General features: G+C 38.1%; 1 protein-coding gene across 1 annotated transcript in view; it reads left to right on the forward strand.

Annotated features, from left to right (window-relative positions):
• vtd (RAD21 cohesin complex component verthandi) overlaps positions 1-16,784 on the forward strand; it is a 475,837-nt gene that overhangs the window by 168,572 nt on the left and 290,481 nt on the right. The window lies entirely within an intron of this gene.

Genomic DNA, 16,784 nt, shown 5'->3' on the forward strand with positions numbered 1-16,784 from the left:
TTAAAAAATCTTATTATTTTAAGATTTACTGTTGTTACCTTTTTTACTGATATTTGTCTTTTACAGTTTATACGTGTTTTTATAACCTGACGTAGTGACCTAATTCAGTAGGTCACTGGAAGTTTTTACTTTTTATGACAAGGTTTTGGCGCATTATAGCCATAGTTGCTGATGCGCCAATAAAACTCAATCAAACAAACAAACAAACCTTGCCGATATCTTGGTCCTGAGCAGTCTGCAGAAGCTCAAACTTGTTCTTAAGTTCCAGTACATACTGCTTTTTCTCCTCCTCTGTTATCTCAAAGACCTTTGTATTATTTACTCGAGTCAGTTTTTTCCTTTCCTTTCCTACATCTCTATCAAGTGTACATCTTACCATTCTGTGATCACTTTCAACATTTACCTTATTCAGGACGGTACCATCATTCACAATATATCTTCTGTTAGTGAGGATGAAGTCAATTTCATTAGTTGTTAATCCAATTGGATTCTTCCATGTCCACTTTCTGTTCACCCTTTTCTTGAAAAAAGTGTTCATTACTGACAGTCCTTGAGATTCTGCAAATTCCACAAGTCTTTCACCTCTTTTATTTCTTTCACCAATTCCAAAATTTCCTATAGTTCCACTTTCTGCATTGTTTTGCCTTTTTCCAACCTTAGCATTGAAGTCCCCCATAATAATAGTGTAGGGGGTTTTCTGCTCATCTAGAAGACTCTCAATTTCGGTGTACATTTCTTCAACCTCTTCATCATCATGGCTCGATGTTGGTGCATAAATCATTATAATCTTTAGCTTGTACCTCTTAGAAATCTTGAGTATTAGTCTTGACACCCTTGGTGATGTACTTTTGAATTCAAAAATGTTGTTTTTAAAATCTTTATGGACCAGAAACCCAACTCCACCTTCACTCCTTTCACTGTTTCCATTGGTGTACAGCAGATTTCCACTTGATAAACTTATAAGTGATTCATTTCTTCTTCTTGTTTCAGCCAAACCAATGATATTCCAAATAATATAATATAAAAAAATATATTATAACATAAAGGAAGGGATTTACTATATTGGCTCACTACATGTCAGCAATGGAAGATAAATAGGTTGTTTTCATTTTTAGCACACAAAAACAATAAACACGGTTCATTTTGCTTATTGAATTTGTGATAAATGAAGAATTTATATAAGTGATGAATGAATTTGATAAATGAAAAGTGAAAATTGTGAAATTTGTGATAAGTGAAAAAATTTTCAAAGGAAAATTTTTATATTTAAAAAAGAAAAAACGCAAGGAGCTGATGATATCTAACCAGTTATATTGAGAGAAGCAGCCAAGAAGGTCACTAAACCCATGCCTAAAATAATTGAAGCATTCTTAGACAAGTGAAGTTCTAGCAAATTAGAAATGTGCAAATACCAGCTGCTAGTCAAGAGTTATGATAATGAATTTTAAAACAAAGATACATTTACCTTACTGACTTCAAGTATTTCCTGTGATTTTTGCTGAATTTCCAAAAGAAGTTGCTTTCCTTTGAGTTTCAATTCCATTGTTGGAAAAAAGAAGAAATCTCTAGTGGCAAGATCTAAAGAGTAAGGGAATGATTGACTAGAGGTATCTTCTTGTTTGCAAGAAACTACTAGACAGACAACACTCTTAATGTGAGTGTCACTATGAACAAATCAACCTCCATTCAAAAAGTATGTTTCAATACAGACAACATAATATACCTTTATAATAATGGAAATTAACAGATTGGCCTCAGGGAACAAATTTGTGATGCACAACTGTACACCAGTCAAAAAAATTATCTATATGCTCTTTGTATTTGAACAAACTTTGCTGACCATTGGGTGTGGCAACTGCAGATTCTTCCACTGGGATGACTGCTACTTTGTTTCCAGACCATCCAGGAAACCAAGGTCGCACTATTTGTGATCTATAACATGGTATGTATGATATATATCATGATCTTCCACCAAGTGGAAGTTTATTGCAGCACAGGAAATTTCCTCTAGTTCGCATCAAGTCAGTGTAACCTTGGTTTATACTGATATGAAGTTACTTGTTACTATGCAACATATTGAATAATCAATTTGTTGCAAAGCTAGGAGAACGGCATATAATTTTGAAGTGAAACCACTGCATTCCAGTAGAAGCTGTTATGAAGAGGTTGAGCTTAGGCAGATTCTATGTTCATGTAGTATGTTTTTACAGGGTTCAGATGGAAGTCAAAGGAGAATGTTCAGTAAACAAAGTCCATAATTATATCTCTAGTTCTCAAGTTGTGGCTGTGATCAGTAAGTTACACATTTATATGCTCACATCATAAGCATACAAAATAAAACATTCCACTGGAATGTTTCATTTCATACAATCATTTTTACTGCTTTAGTGGTAGTCTTCTAACAATCAATATATAGTATTAGTACTAGAAAAATTATGCAAGGAAGCAAGCTTATGCAGTATCAGAAGAAGAAAAAAAATCTCACACGTTATCTAGAAATTCTAATAATTTTTCCAGTCCTTTAAATTTATATAAACTAAACACTTCCAACAACACCAAGTGGAAGTTTATTGCAGCACTCACTCTCTGCTTGAAGCGCAAATTTCTACACATCTTCCAAAGTTTCCAAACATAACAATTTATAGAAATGAAATCTTTCTTGGTAAGAGTATTCTTTTGTGTCCTCGACTAATCTTGTTGCCATCTTTTGTGATAGGATAGTGGTTTCAACACTTGCCACTCACTTTGAGGGGGGTCTGGGTTCAAGTGCCATCCTAGACTTGTAGGAATTTCTGAAGACTACTTAAAGTTACTAGTTAGCCTTTCTATCATATCTATAAGGATATAGATATGATAGAAATGGAGAAGAGGTGAGGCAAGAATTATTTAGGGTGCCCAAAAGGTCCTCAAATATTCCTTCCAAGATATACTGAAGTTCTGAAAATTAGGCTCTTGAAACAAAGCATCTGTGTGGTAATCTAATAATCTGATTGAATTGAATATGGCTGAAAAACGGTTGAATATATTAAAAATTGGGAAAAAAATGGATGCAGAATAGATGTCTGAAAATTTTTATTCAGAGAAAGAGTAATCATTTGTTGTAATTAACTTCCTCCTAACGCTGTTAAGGAGGAATTCATTCTTCCTCATATTTATTTTGAATAAATTTGAGGAAGGTTTGGGCAAATTACACTGGTCAACAGAATGAAACTTTTTTTTTTCTCATCAAGGATGTAAATTAGCATTAGCAGAGGCATAGGATGCAAGAAAGCAAGCTTATGCAGCATCAGCCACAAAAAAATGAAAAACCCTCCCATTTCACCTGTCTCCATTCTTCCAAATGCCTGTCCAGCTCAGCCTTAAATTTATTTAGGCTAACAAGTTCCACAATAAAAGATGGAAGTCTGTTACACCAATCAACTACCTGCTGGCTAAAGGCAATTTTCCGCACATCTATTCTACAACTGTCTTTCCTCAATTTGAATCTGTGCCCTATCAGGTTCTTAATCTGAGCAAGAGGAAGAATACCATCAGCATTCAGCTTGCTCAACCCATTCAAGGCTACACCTCAACCAGATCACCTCATAGGTGCCTACTCTCCAGGTGCTGCAATTTTCAGAACTTAAGCCTTTCTTGGTAAGAGCACCCCATTGTTCCCCTCACCAATCTCGTTGCCTTTCTTTGTACTGGTTCTATCAACTCTACATCCTTCCTAAAATGAGGCCTCCAGACCTGTACATAGTACTCTAGGTGTGGCTTGACCATTGCCTTGTATAACGGGATAATCGCCTCCCTGTCCCTGCTAGAAAAATTCATATATATCATTGACAAGACCCCATGACCTGCCCTGGCAGCCTGACTGCACTGTTCAACAAACTTCATATTTGACTGCACGATTACCCCCAGATCTTTTTCACTTTCCACTTCCCTGAGTGTAGTACCAGACAGTTGGTTCATTTCTCTTCGTTTATTGCTACCCATACACAGTACTTTGCATTTGTCAATGTTAAACTTCATTTGCCACTTCTTAGCCCATTTGCCCAACTTATCTATATCCAGTTGGAGTAGCATACTGTCTTTACTGTCATTAACAACCCTGCCAACCTTGTATCATCTGCAAACTTGGACCTTAAACCTGATATACCTTCATCAATATCATTGATAAATTCCCCAAACCTTGGGGAACTCCACTAATACCATTTGTCCATGAAGAGCAGTGTCCATTGATTACCATTCTCTGTCATCTCCCACTCAACCATCCCTTTATCCATTGTAGCAACTTGCCCTTAATGCCATACCTCTCCAATTTGTACAGCAGTCTTCCATGAGCAACAATATCAAAAGCTTTCCTGAAATCCAAGTATATGATATCAAAATTATTTTTTGCATTCAGTTCCTTTGTGACCACATCATAGTATCCAATCAAATTGATCAGGCAAGACCTCCCTTTAACAAACCCATGCTGTGCTGAACTGTTACTGCAGTCTTGTCTAGATGATCCTGCAGTGCTTATTTAACCAATAATTCCATTATTTTCCCCGGAACACAAGTGAAACTAGCAGGTCTATAGTTACTTGTGTCACCTTTTTAACCCCCTTTGTGAATTGGTGATACATTTGTACACCTCCAGTCCATGGGGACCTCCGCTGAGTCCAAGGAAGCTCTCATAATTATGGCTAAGGGTTTGCTTACTTCCTTTGCTGCCTCCTTTAATATAACTGGATAGATCCCGTCCACCCCAGGTGCCTTTTTTATGTTTAACTTCAACGATTGCTCCTCCACTTTGCTCTCAGTTATTACAAAATCAGTCACTTAGCTCCCTGTTAGCGTTTGATAAACTTCTGGCACTCCCCTCATTGAATAACTCCCCATGTGTGAATGTATATAAATGCACTTTTATAAACTAATTTTGCATGAAAATTTTTAATATGTTCTCACTTTTTTGCTACAACTGCTGATAATATTAGTATAATGTAATTATAGACAAATTTCATTACAAAATATGAGACTGTACAATTAAATTTTCATCGTATTTATAGTTTAAACCCAATACATTTTATACACATAGTACAATACACTATTGTTAAAAAGATATATACTACTGTACTTAAAAATGTTGTGCAGATGATTTACTTTGGCATATTTTGCCAAGAATGTCATGGTATAACATCCAGCAGTAGGTTGCCAAATGTATATTCATTCCAGAATTCTTGGTAGTGATTTTCCATTGATATAATGTCTTAATGAAATTGTTATTCTGCTTGTCACTTACTTCTCCAAGGTTTTAAACAAATAAGCCTAAATATGAATGCAAGACATGAAGTTTCAGTTTCATATGAACCCAATTCATTTTATGTTCAAGCAGTTTCTGAATATTTCTGTATGTGGGAGACCTGCAGTTACCAAAACATTTACACAAAACCTGAATGTTTAAAATTTTGTAAAGCTTTTATCCTGCAGAAACTCTCATTTGATACTGCATAAAGATTCCCTCTTCCACTTTCATGGCACTGATCCTTAGAAATTTCTCATTTAAGTAATTCAGTCATCTTGAATTCATCTTACCATCATTTTCATAAACCTCTTCATTAGACCATGTTTGATGTGGAGAAGTGGAAGGAAAATATTCATTGGATACACTAATGGAACATCATTAGCATTAGTAGAGGCATATGATGCAAGAAAGCAAGCTTATGCAGCATCAGCCATAATGTCCACTGCTTATGCTTGGATCATGTGTGTTTCTTTGAGGTCAATCTTGCAGTGATCTGCAGTAGAATTGGCTGTCTCATAAGCACAGGAAACCACAATATTTTGTGAAACAACCTTCCATGTTTATTAACATACTGGTGACTTTGAGGTCACTCAATGCACATGAGTGCTGTATTGAATTGCTTCAACTAGTGTCTTCATGTTATAGTATGTTTCCTTTAGATGGACAGAGTGGGCAGTAGGGATGGATGGCTTTAACTTTCCATTATGCAAGGAAACAGATTTCAAACTTCACTGTCAGGAGTTGATGAAGAGGTGACATTCACTTTTACAATTCGTTCAAAAAATTTCATTGATATCATGGCAGTTAAGTCATCAATCCATAAGCAGAAATCCATAAGTCAGCATGCATTCTAGCATCCTAAGAGATAAAGGAGGATCCTAGCATCCTCCTTTATCTTTGGCTGAAGGGGCAATAGAACCATCCGGTTTTGATAGAGGTGGGAATAGTTGATGAGATGGGCAAAAGATCAGAATGCTCGACTACCATTTCAACAAGAAGCAACTGTTCTAGTCTTTGCCCATTCAAAATCTGCTTTGGACTGATTAATAACTGCTTTCCAATTGTTGCAACCTTCGGTGTAGGCTGATAATGAACCTGGAGATTTGGATGCAAGCCAAATCAGATATACAACATTCTTATCTTGAACAGCCTAAGCACATTTATTGAAAAACCAAAGTTTTGGTAAAGGATGAGATTTTAATGTGGAGTGTGAAATAAAGGATTTAATGCCTACAAGAATAATTCTACTGATGCAGTCTGACCAAATATGGACATCAGAAATCTTAAAAGGGTAATCCAACCAAGGAGAATAAGAATAGATATCACACAGATCATCCCATTTTGCATTCTTGTAATGCCAAACAATACAAGGTTGAGAAAGGCTCTATTGCAAAAGAGACCATCACTAAGTTGTGATCTGAGATGCCTAGAGGACCACTGACTTCGACCGTGTACTTGAATGAGTTGTTTGTGAGAAAAACATTGAGAGTGTTGGCTGTGTGGTTAGGATTGTCTGGTATTCTGGTAGGTAAATGAACAATCTGTGAGAGATCATTAATAATTGCAAAAGCCTCAGCATCTCAACCATCTGGGTCTGTGTGACTAGAAAAATGGAAGCCAGTTGGAGTTGTGAACATTAAAATCACCAAGAAAAATTACTTCACTGTTAGGAAAGTTGGACTGGAGAAAGTCAAGTTTCAAAGAGAGAAAGTCATGAGTTCTCAGTGCTTAGTGGAGAATGATAGAGGAATCAGATGAATTTAACAGAATCGAATAGAGAAATTTTAATGCAGAGAAGATCGAAAGAGGAGATTCTAAATTACTAAGTCTCTGACAGGGAATATCAGAGTGGACATATGCACAAGTTCCACATTTAAAGTGAAAGGAATTATACAGTGAATAATTAGGACAACTGAGATGAGCAATGGGTGAATCTACTGATAATTAGGATTCTGTTAGAAAAGTATGTGGGGGTATAGCATACTGTAAGTGGAATTGGACATCGAGATTGGAACTCAGACCATATATATTTGTGAGATGGGAAGCATTTTGGGAGGTTTAGATTTTTATGCAGATAAGTTTGTTCTATTATTTTGACTATTCATGATGTATTCAGTAGTAAGAAAAGGTGGGGAGGACATGCTGTATGAAGTAATTAAATTTTTGGATGTGATGTACACGCGGCAAGAATATACTCATTTCCTTGATATAACATGGCCTCCGCATACATGCTACAAAGGGTACTAGGAAAGTTTTGCAATATGACGCAACAATGAATCACAGGAAGCTGCTTGTTGCTGCATGTTGAGACATGTTCATATGTGCATAGTAGCCGCCGCGCCAAGTCGATGGGCTCAGTTATTCATTAGTAGTGAGAGTGTAAAGTGCTTGCGATGGCATCGTGGTCACGAAATGAGATAAGGACAGTTTTGCGGTATAATTTCGTGCACGGTTTAACCATAGACCAGTGCTTAGAAGAAATGACTCTTGCACTAGATGATGATTGTCCACATCGTACAACGATATTCAGGTGGTATAGAGAATTCCAAAGGGGAAATTTCACTCTGGAGGATTCTGAGAGGCCGGGAAGGCCTCTCAGAATCCTCCAGAGTGAACGTCAGTTACGGAGGAAAACGTTACTGCTGTGAGGAAAATGCTTGACGAAAACAGGCGAGTGACCTACCAACAGATAGAGGATACTTTGGGCCTAAATGCACCAGCAATTCGTTCGATTCTGCAAGATCATTTGCACGTGAAGAAACTTTGTTCTCTCTGGGTGCCGCATCAACTGACTGAAGAGCAGATGACACGACGTGTGACTTGGTGCCGGGAGATGTTAAAAAAGTTTGATAAGGGACAATCTCGGTATGTGAACAACATCGTGACAGGTGACGAGACTTGGCTGTACTATTACGATCTGCCGACCAAGGCTCAAAACAAAGTTTGGGTCTTTGATGACGACGACACACCCGTAATTGTCAGAAAATCCCGATCTGTAAAGAAGAAAATGATAGCTGTATTTTTCAAATCGAGTGGAATTGTGGAACGTGTCGTTTTGGACACGCAGAAGACAGTCACAGCTAAGTGGTATACTGAACAATGCCTGCCTAAAGTCATTGGATCTATGAAGAACCTGCGGCGAAAGTCAAGAATGGACACCTGGTACCTCCATCACTATAATGCTCCAGATCACTGCGCCAAAGCCTGCACCGAATATTTGACCACGACAGGACTGAAACTTCTGGAGCACCCTCCCTACAGTCCAGACCTTGCTCCCTGCGACTTTGCACTGTTCCCGCATGTGAAAATGAAGCTAAAAGGGAGGCGGTTTTCCAGTGATGAGGACCTTCTACGGGCTTGGGACAACGAGTGTGCTTTACTCCCTAGTGAAACTTGGCAGAACTGGTTTAAAGATTGGTTTCGGAGGATGGAGAGGTGTATTGAATGTAGAGGAAATTACTTTGAAAAAATTAAATAAACAAAGCTGTATTGCAAAACTTTCCTAGTACCCTTTGTACTTGGACTCCATCCAGTCACTATCTGGCAGAGTAGAGGTAGCAAGATTATACACTAGCTAATCTGGAAGCCTCCTAGAGAGTTACCGGCGCCTCCGTAGCTAGGTGGGAAGGAGCAGCAGTGCGTAGCACACGCTTCTTGATTAGACCGGGGTTCGAGCCAGTTACCACCAAATACGGAGGATGCGGAAAGGTCAGGGAATGACCACCGCATATCCCCGAGCAATATGGCCTTAGTTGCTAATGTTCCTAAAAACCACAATAACAATCCTAGAGAGTTACCAGTAGGTTCGGTCCAGCGGACTATGTAGTCAGCCTGTCAACACCGTTTTAGACCTGTACTCCTCAAAATGTAAGGAAGATTGGATCTGACTGTAATGCCAATCATAACCTCAAAAGATATCAATCATACTTGTATGCTGGAAGAGATGGGGATTGCGGGAGCCTTGCTCTGGAGACTACGCGAATCCCACTCCAGCCTCCAATAAGCAAAGTGGTGGCACTGCACCGATTGATGAGCATCATCTACCACCTAGTATTGATTAGTAACGCAGAGGAGCAACATTCCTCCATGTGGTGTGGACTCCATACCTCGATCCCCTGATTACATTGGTTTGCACTTTGATGGTCACCCCCAGTATACTAGGTGCCATCTTTCAGGACTTTCATATAGAGTTATATGCATGGTTACTAACAGTGCTGCCATTGTGAAGAAGCAAGCAGAGGATTTGATTGACAACGACTGGATTTTGCCCAAAATTAGTCCACTTGACTTTAGTGTCACTTGAATATCATTTCCATCAGATGTTTTAGACTCCCAGTTAGCAAGCCCAGCTTGTCATACCTGAGAGAATGTCTGTAATAGCCTCAAGTTTAACATACTGATGACTTTGAAGTCACTCACTGTGCATGAGTGCTGTATTGAATTGCTTCAAGTAGTGTCTTCACGTTATAGTATGCCTCCTTTAGGTTAAAGCCATCCATTCCCACTGCCCATGCTGTGGGCAGTGGGAATGGATGGCTTTAACTTTCCATTGTGTAAGAAAACAGATTTCAAACTTCCCTGGCAGGAGTTGATGAAGAGGTGCCATTCAATTAGACAATTCTGTAAAAATACCATTGATTTTGTGGCAGTGGTAGAGCAGACTATTTACCTTAAAGAATGTTACCGAAACTAAACTTGGTTTCTTTTTTACTAAGAAACCATGTAAGATGCATGATAAGACATCTTGATGTAAGAAACCAAAAGTCACATAGTAAGATATTTTTATGTTAGAAACCAATTAAGACACTTTTATCTTCTTTTTAACAAAATGTTTCTGCTTTAGTCTCGAGGCAAAATGTTTGGTGAGAGCTAGATCTGTAGCTCTCTAGAGGTCATTCAACTTAACTTGGGTAAACAGCTCCATTGTGTCTTTGTTGGGTTTGTATCCAGGATTGCCTGACATTCTCAGGTTCCTGCCAACTGCACCTTCATCGCATTCCATTGCATCTTCTACAGAACCTAGTCCATGCTGTAGAGGTACCAGAGTTGGTACCTCTACAGCATAGACTAGTGATTGTGAGATACTGTCATTGTGAGGAATTAGTCTCATTGCTGGATCCAGGTTATGGTTCAGAAACATTCTTCTGCTTATTCTTGGCTGAAAATTCAGTTACAATCACATTACAAAAGTAACAATCACCGTTGTGGTCTTTTGGCTTCCTCCATATTGGTTTGGCAAATGGCATCTGCTCTTTCCTTTTGTTCAACCAGTCACATAATCCATTCAATTACGTGACTAGCTGTTGACAGTACAGATAACATGTAGCCAAAGTATAACAGTAAATTTTCTGAATAACCACCATGATTGTACACCATTTTGATTTGGCTAGAAAAAAGCCACACAGCAGATTACATAAATATGAATATATAAACAGTCATAATAGATAATTAAATAATTGTCTATTATCACTGTAATTATTATTTATTAAATAATTATATTCATGTTAGTTGACTGAATATTGCCAGTACTAGTACTGATAGTATCCCATAATCTTAGAACCTTTAAATTTACTGGTATTTCCAACATTATTTTTAATACCTTTGGAATAAAATTCACTTAAAATTAACTTCATATAAAATATATCCTGTTTAATTCCATATGGCATTATTAAATCAGTCCACTCTCACTATTCAGTTAAAAAGGACACATATCCCTTCTTTGATTAATATGTACAGTTTTCAAGTAAATACTTAGTGTGACATAGGCAATAGTGTGCAGTCATATATTTTTAAGCTGAGTGAATATTTTTGCCAGTATTTTTAAGCTGAGTGAGTTTTCTTCGTCTATAATAGTGTTCAGATAATTCAGTTTTATGTATTGCTTGCATACTTAAGTAGGAATAGCAAGTAGCAATGCAAAAAAAAATTCCCAAATGTATTTTTATCTCTTCAAACCATGATTATAATGCCATATTTGCCAAACCATAATTGGCAAATGAAATCCATATATTGTTTAGTAGCCTTAAATAAATGAGTTACTGATATTCATGTATTGCACTATTTTTCAAAAAAAGGTTTTGTATAGCTGCATTTTTTGGCCTTTGTTTATGAATTTGGATACGCTGATTCTAATATGGTCTTAGTTTTTGCATAGTAAATTGCATCAATGGTTGCCCAAATATGTAAGAAAACAATTATGCAATAATAATATTACAGATTTATTAACCTAATGTTTACCTACTGTACAGAATACAATATTAATATTTGCTATAAGTAAACATTAAGCAAAAAAATTCCAAATTAAAAATTATATTACTCTAATAGAGCTTCAAAATGTCCAGCTGAAGCAAGATCACATTAAGATAAAAAAAAAAAAAACTTCCTTAGAAATGTACATTTGAATACTTTTGTCCTTTATAGTCAATTGATCATTCCCAAACCAAAAACCAGATATAATCTTCTATGATAGCTTCATTTCACCTTCCTCAGATTAGCCACTGATGAGCCAAAACATTATGATCACCTACCTAATATGATGTTGGTCCTCCACGTGCAGCCAAAGAGCTCGTACCCGGTGAGGCATGGATGCTACAAGATTTCTAATTGTGTGTCTTGTGGTATCTGATACCAACACATAACCAGCAGATCATTTAACTCCTGTAAGGTCCATGGTTGAGATGCAGCAGATCGGAGTTGCTGTTTCAACACAAACCACAGATGCTCAATGGGATTGATGTCTTTGGAATTTGGAGGCTATGGCAATACTTGGAAGTCTTCCTTATGTTCCACGAACCAGTCTCGAACAATCTGGGAGGTGTGGCATGGCGCATTATCCTGCTGAAAGACGGCACTGCCAGAGGGGAGGACTGTTACCATGAAAGGGTGTACCTGGTCAGCAGTGATGTTTAGGTAGGTGGTAGATGTCAATGTGCCTGGCACATGGATGACTGGACCCAGGGTATCCCAGCAGAACATTGCCTGAAGCATAATACCACCACCACAAGCTTGTTTTCGTCCCACAGTGCATCCAGGCGCCATCACTTCTCCAGGTAAACAATGCACACGTACCCGGCCGTCCACATGGTGCAACAGGAAACGTGATTCATTGGACCAGACGACCTTCTTCCAATCACTCGAGGTCCAGTTTCGATGCTCACGTGCCCATTGTAGGCACTGTCGCCGGTGAACCCTGGTTAGCATGGGCACTTGGAGCGACCTGTGGCTGTGCAGCCCCATTTTCAGCAGGGTTCGATGTACTGTGCATTGTGACACATTACTCCCATCACCAGCATTCCAATTACCGGCTAGTTGCGCCACAGTCGCCCTTCTGTTGCCACGTACCATCTGGGAGAGCCTTTGCTCACCTCAAGCATTGATGAGCCATGGGCGTCCAACACCTCACCGGCGGTTCGTGGGTTCCCCCTCCTCGGACCACTTTCAGCAGGTAGTAACCATGGCTGACTGTGAGCACCCCACCAGCCGTGCCATTTTGTATATGCTTTGACCCAGTCGTCTGGCCATTACAATTTGGCCTTTGTCAAATTCGCTCAAGTCCGCTGCCTTTCCCATCTGAAGAACAAGAGTAACACTGATTAACGGAGCTCAGTAGCATATGTTTTTTATACTGTGTCCTGATCTACGCATGTGCCATAGTTCAATTGCTGGTTCTTCAATTTGCATAACGACTCGCTGGTCATAATGTTTTGGCTCATCGGTGTATGCTCTGGTGGAATATCTCCCAATGCTTTTTACTAACACTTTCCAGATTTAAATGAAAAAAATCCAAGTGAGGGTGTGAACAGCAGCGCTTAATTTGATATTCTGCATCCCATTTTTCCCTAATTTTCAATCATCTTGTCAACTAGTTCTCTGTAATTGTAACTGTTAATGTTATCAGGAAAGCCAATTATTATAAAGTGTATGACCGCAAGGCATTTTACTGAGCATCAGTCATTTTTTTCCTGTCCATTTCTTCTGAAGCCAACATCTATTTAACTTTTGGACCAATAAATATACCAAACTTTCATTTTTGCACAAGACAATTTTAAAAACGTGGATTGTATATGCTTGACGGTATCACCTCGAGGATCCAGTCCTTTAACAAATTGTTTGGCCAGTCACAGCTTGATACAGAAAAATGGAAGCAAGACTGTTTCTTGGAGCCAAGAATGATTTACTACTTTGGGCCTATAGCTCAATTCTGACAGACCATTCTTGTCTTTTATAGGGCTGATTGACTGCCCTGCTGTGTCAGAGGCAGAAAAAGTAAGGAAACCTAGCGAAATTACTTGGAAACCCAGAAGGAATCAAAGCATCTTTAAGTTCCCACTCATATCCCAAATATGCTGGTCATACTTAATATTTTCTAATACATGCTCCACATTTCTGTAGTCTTCTCAATATAAACAAAGTGTGTGCGACAGGAATCAACTTGTGTACAAGGGGGTGGTCAAAAAGGTCTAATAATAGAGTATAGAAGATATAGGTACAGAATTATGTTTTTTTTTGTTTCAAGTTGAGTACACTTATTGTATATATAATCTGCAAACAGTTTAATCCTTCAAAAAAAAAATCTTCAGGTTGAGCACCAAACCAGGCTTCCACAGCTGCTTTTCGCTCTTCATCACCTTTAAAATGAGCTCCACGAAGATGAGACTTGAGGTTTTTGAAGAAATAATAGACACTTGTGGTCAGATATAGGGTGCAGGGGAGGTTAATTGATCAAATCCATAGTCATGAATTTCAGCCTGTGCAAACTAGGCTTGGCACAGAGGTGCATTATTGTGTAGAAGCGAAATCTGATGGCCTATTTTTCCTTGTATTTTTTCCATAATTGCAAAATTTAACTTTGGCATAAGGCAGGCATAATATTATCCTGTTATTATGGTTTTAGGTGCAAGGAAATCGACTAACAACAACAACAACTGAAATTGAGGCCAACACTTTTCCAGCTGATAGCTGGATTCAAAACTTTTTTGGTGTTGGAATTCCCTTGTGCTTTTCCAATTTTTCATTCAGGATCATGAATTCGTAGCCAAGTTTCACCATCACTCACAAATGATGTAAAAATCTATTTGGATTAGTAAGAATTAATTTTAAATTCTCTTTTAATGACCCCAACCCCTGATGAATAGAAAGGTTTCTTGGAACCCAACTTGCACAAATTTTGGATATTCCCAAATGCTCATGTATTATTGTTAAAATGCTTCTGTGGGAAATGTTGAGTACTTTGCCAAGTTAGGCACTTTAATTTTTCTGTTTTCTAAAATCTTTTCTTCAACAATGGCAACTGTTTCAGAATTGATTGCTTCAGCTGGCTGACAAGACCTTTGATCATCCTTGATTAACTCATTCTCTTTTGAACTCTGTCAACCATCTTGCAGCAGTAGCATAACTGGATGATACATCCTCAAATAATCTGGTCATTCTTTCACAGATTTCTTTAGCATTTCTGTCCCATTTGGTCAAAAATTTAATTACTGAACGATGCTTGATTTTCTGGATATTCATTCCTCTTTCACATACAATATAAAAAATTTAATTTTCAAAACTAAATAAGAGGTTGACCATTTTAATTACAATTTTTTAATGTTACTTTATAAGACATTAGGTTATCAAATTAATCTATTCTATAGAATAGATTAATTTGATTAATTTGGTATATAAAATGTATTAATCTATTTATAGAATAGATTAATACATTTTATATACCCAGTTCTTAGAACTTGATGGCCACCCCTTGTATATTCTCTTTATAAAGCGGCGCTTCCGTAGCCAGGTGGGCAGGAGCAGCAGTGCGTAGTACACGCTTCTTGATTAGACCAGGGTTCGAGCCCGTGACCGCCAAATACGGAGGATGCGGAAAGATCAGGGACTGATCACCGCATATCCCTGGAGCAATATGGCCTTAGTTTCTAATGCTCTAAATAACAAATAATTACCAGGCATACCAGACCAGGCTTTATAAAGCAACACAGATTTCAAACTTTTACTTGAACTGTCTGCAAAAAGATGCCACTCTTCTTGGTTGTGACTATTGCACATTTCTTCATAAAGATTAGTCATATACAAACACTAGAGGTATCCTATAACAGTGTAAAAATATGCATGTGTTGAATTTGCCAAGGGTAGTTTTATGTATCAGTGTCTTATTATTTGAATTGCTTGCTACTGCACATATTAGCATTAGCAAAGGCACATGATATAGCATCAGCCAAAAAAAAAAACCTCTTATTTCACCCATCCACTTGCTCCAAATGTTTGTCAAGTTCTGCCTTGAATCTATTTAAGCTATCAACTTCTACAACGACAGATGGAAGTTTGTTCCAGCAATCAACCACCCGCTGGCTAAAGGCAAACTTCCGCACATCTATGCTACAACCGTCTTTCCTCAATTTAAATTTATGCCCTCTCAGGCAATTATTCTGAGGAAGACGAAGAATCCCATCAGCATTGAGCATGCTCAAACCATTCAAGGCTTTATACACCTCAATCAGATCACCTCACAGATGCCTAGTCTCCAGACACTATAATTTGCAAAATTTAAGCTTCTTCGTAAGAGCAACCCTTTGTTCCATTCACTAATCTTGTTGCCGTTCTCTGTACTCTTTCCAACAGCTCTACATCCTTCTTAAAATGAGGCTTCTAGGCCTGTATGCAGTACTCAAGCTGTGGCTTGACCATTGCCTTATACAAGGGGATAATCACCTCCTTATCCCTGCTAGAAAAATTCCTGTAAATCATTGACAAGACACCATGAGCTACTCTTGCAGACTGTCTGCACTGCTCAGAAAACTTCATATCTGCCTGCACAATTAACCCCAGGTCCTTTTCATTCTCTACCACTGTCAGTGTAGTACCACAGAGTTGATACATTACTCTGGAGTTACTGCTTCCCATATGTAGTATTTTATATTTGTTAATGTTAAACTTCATTTGCTACCTCTCAGCCCATCACTCAACTTTTCTAGATCCTGTTGCAGCAGTGTACTATCATTAGTGTCATTAAAAACCCTGCCAACCTTCGTTTCGTCTGCAAACTTGAACATTAAGCCTGATGTACCATCATCAGTATCATTTATAAATACAGAAAACAACAATGGATCCAATACTGAACTCTGAGGGACTCCACTAATAACATTAGTCCATGAAGAGTAGTGTCCATTGATTACCACTCTCTGCCTTCTCCCACTAAACAATACTTTTATCCATAACAGCAATTTGACTCCAAATCCACACTGCTCCAATTTGTGTAGCAGTCTTCCACATGCACAAGTATCAAAGGCCTTTCTGAGATCCAAATATATGATGTCAAATTTATTCTTTGCATCCAGTTCCTTTGTGACCATATCATAGTATCTGATCAAATTTGTCAGGCAAGACTTCCCCTTAACAAACCCATGCTGTGTCCAAGCTATAACTGAATCCATGTCTAGATGATCCTGCAGTGCTTCTTTAACCAATGCCTCCATTAATTTCCCTGGAACAGAAGTTAAACTAACAGATCTGT

Source organism: Mastigoproctus giganteus, chromosome 6 (assembly GCF_048544385.1).
Source record: "Mastigoproctus giganteus isolate SK-2022 chromosome 6, ASM4854438v1, whole genome shotgun sequence".
Lineage (NCBI taxonomy): Eukaryota > Metazoa > Arthropoda > Arachnida > Uropygi > Thelyphonidae > Mastigoproctus > Mastigoproctus giganteus.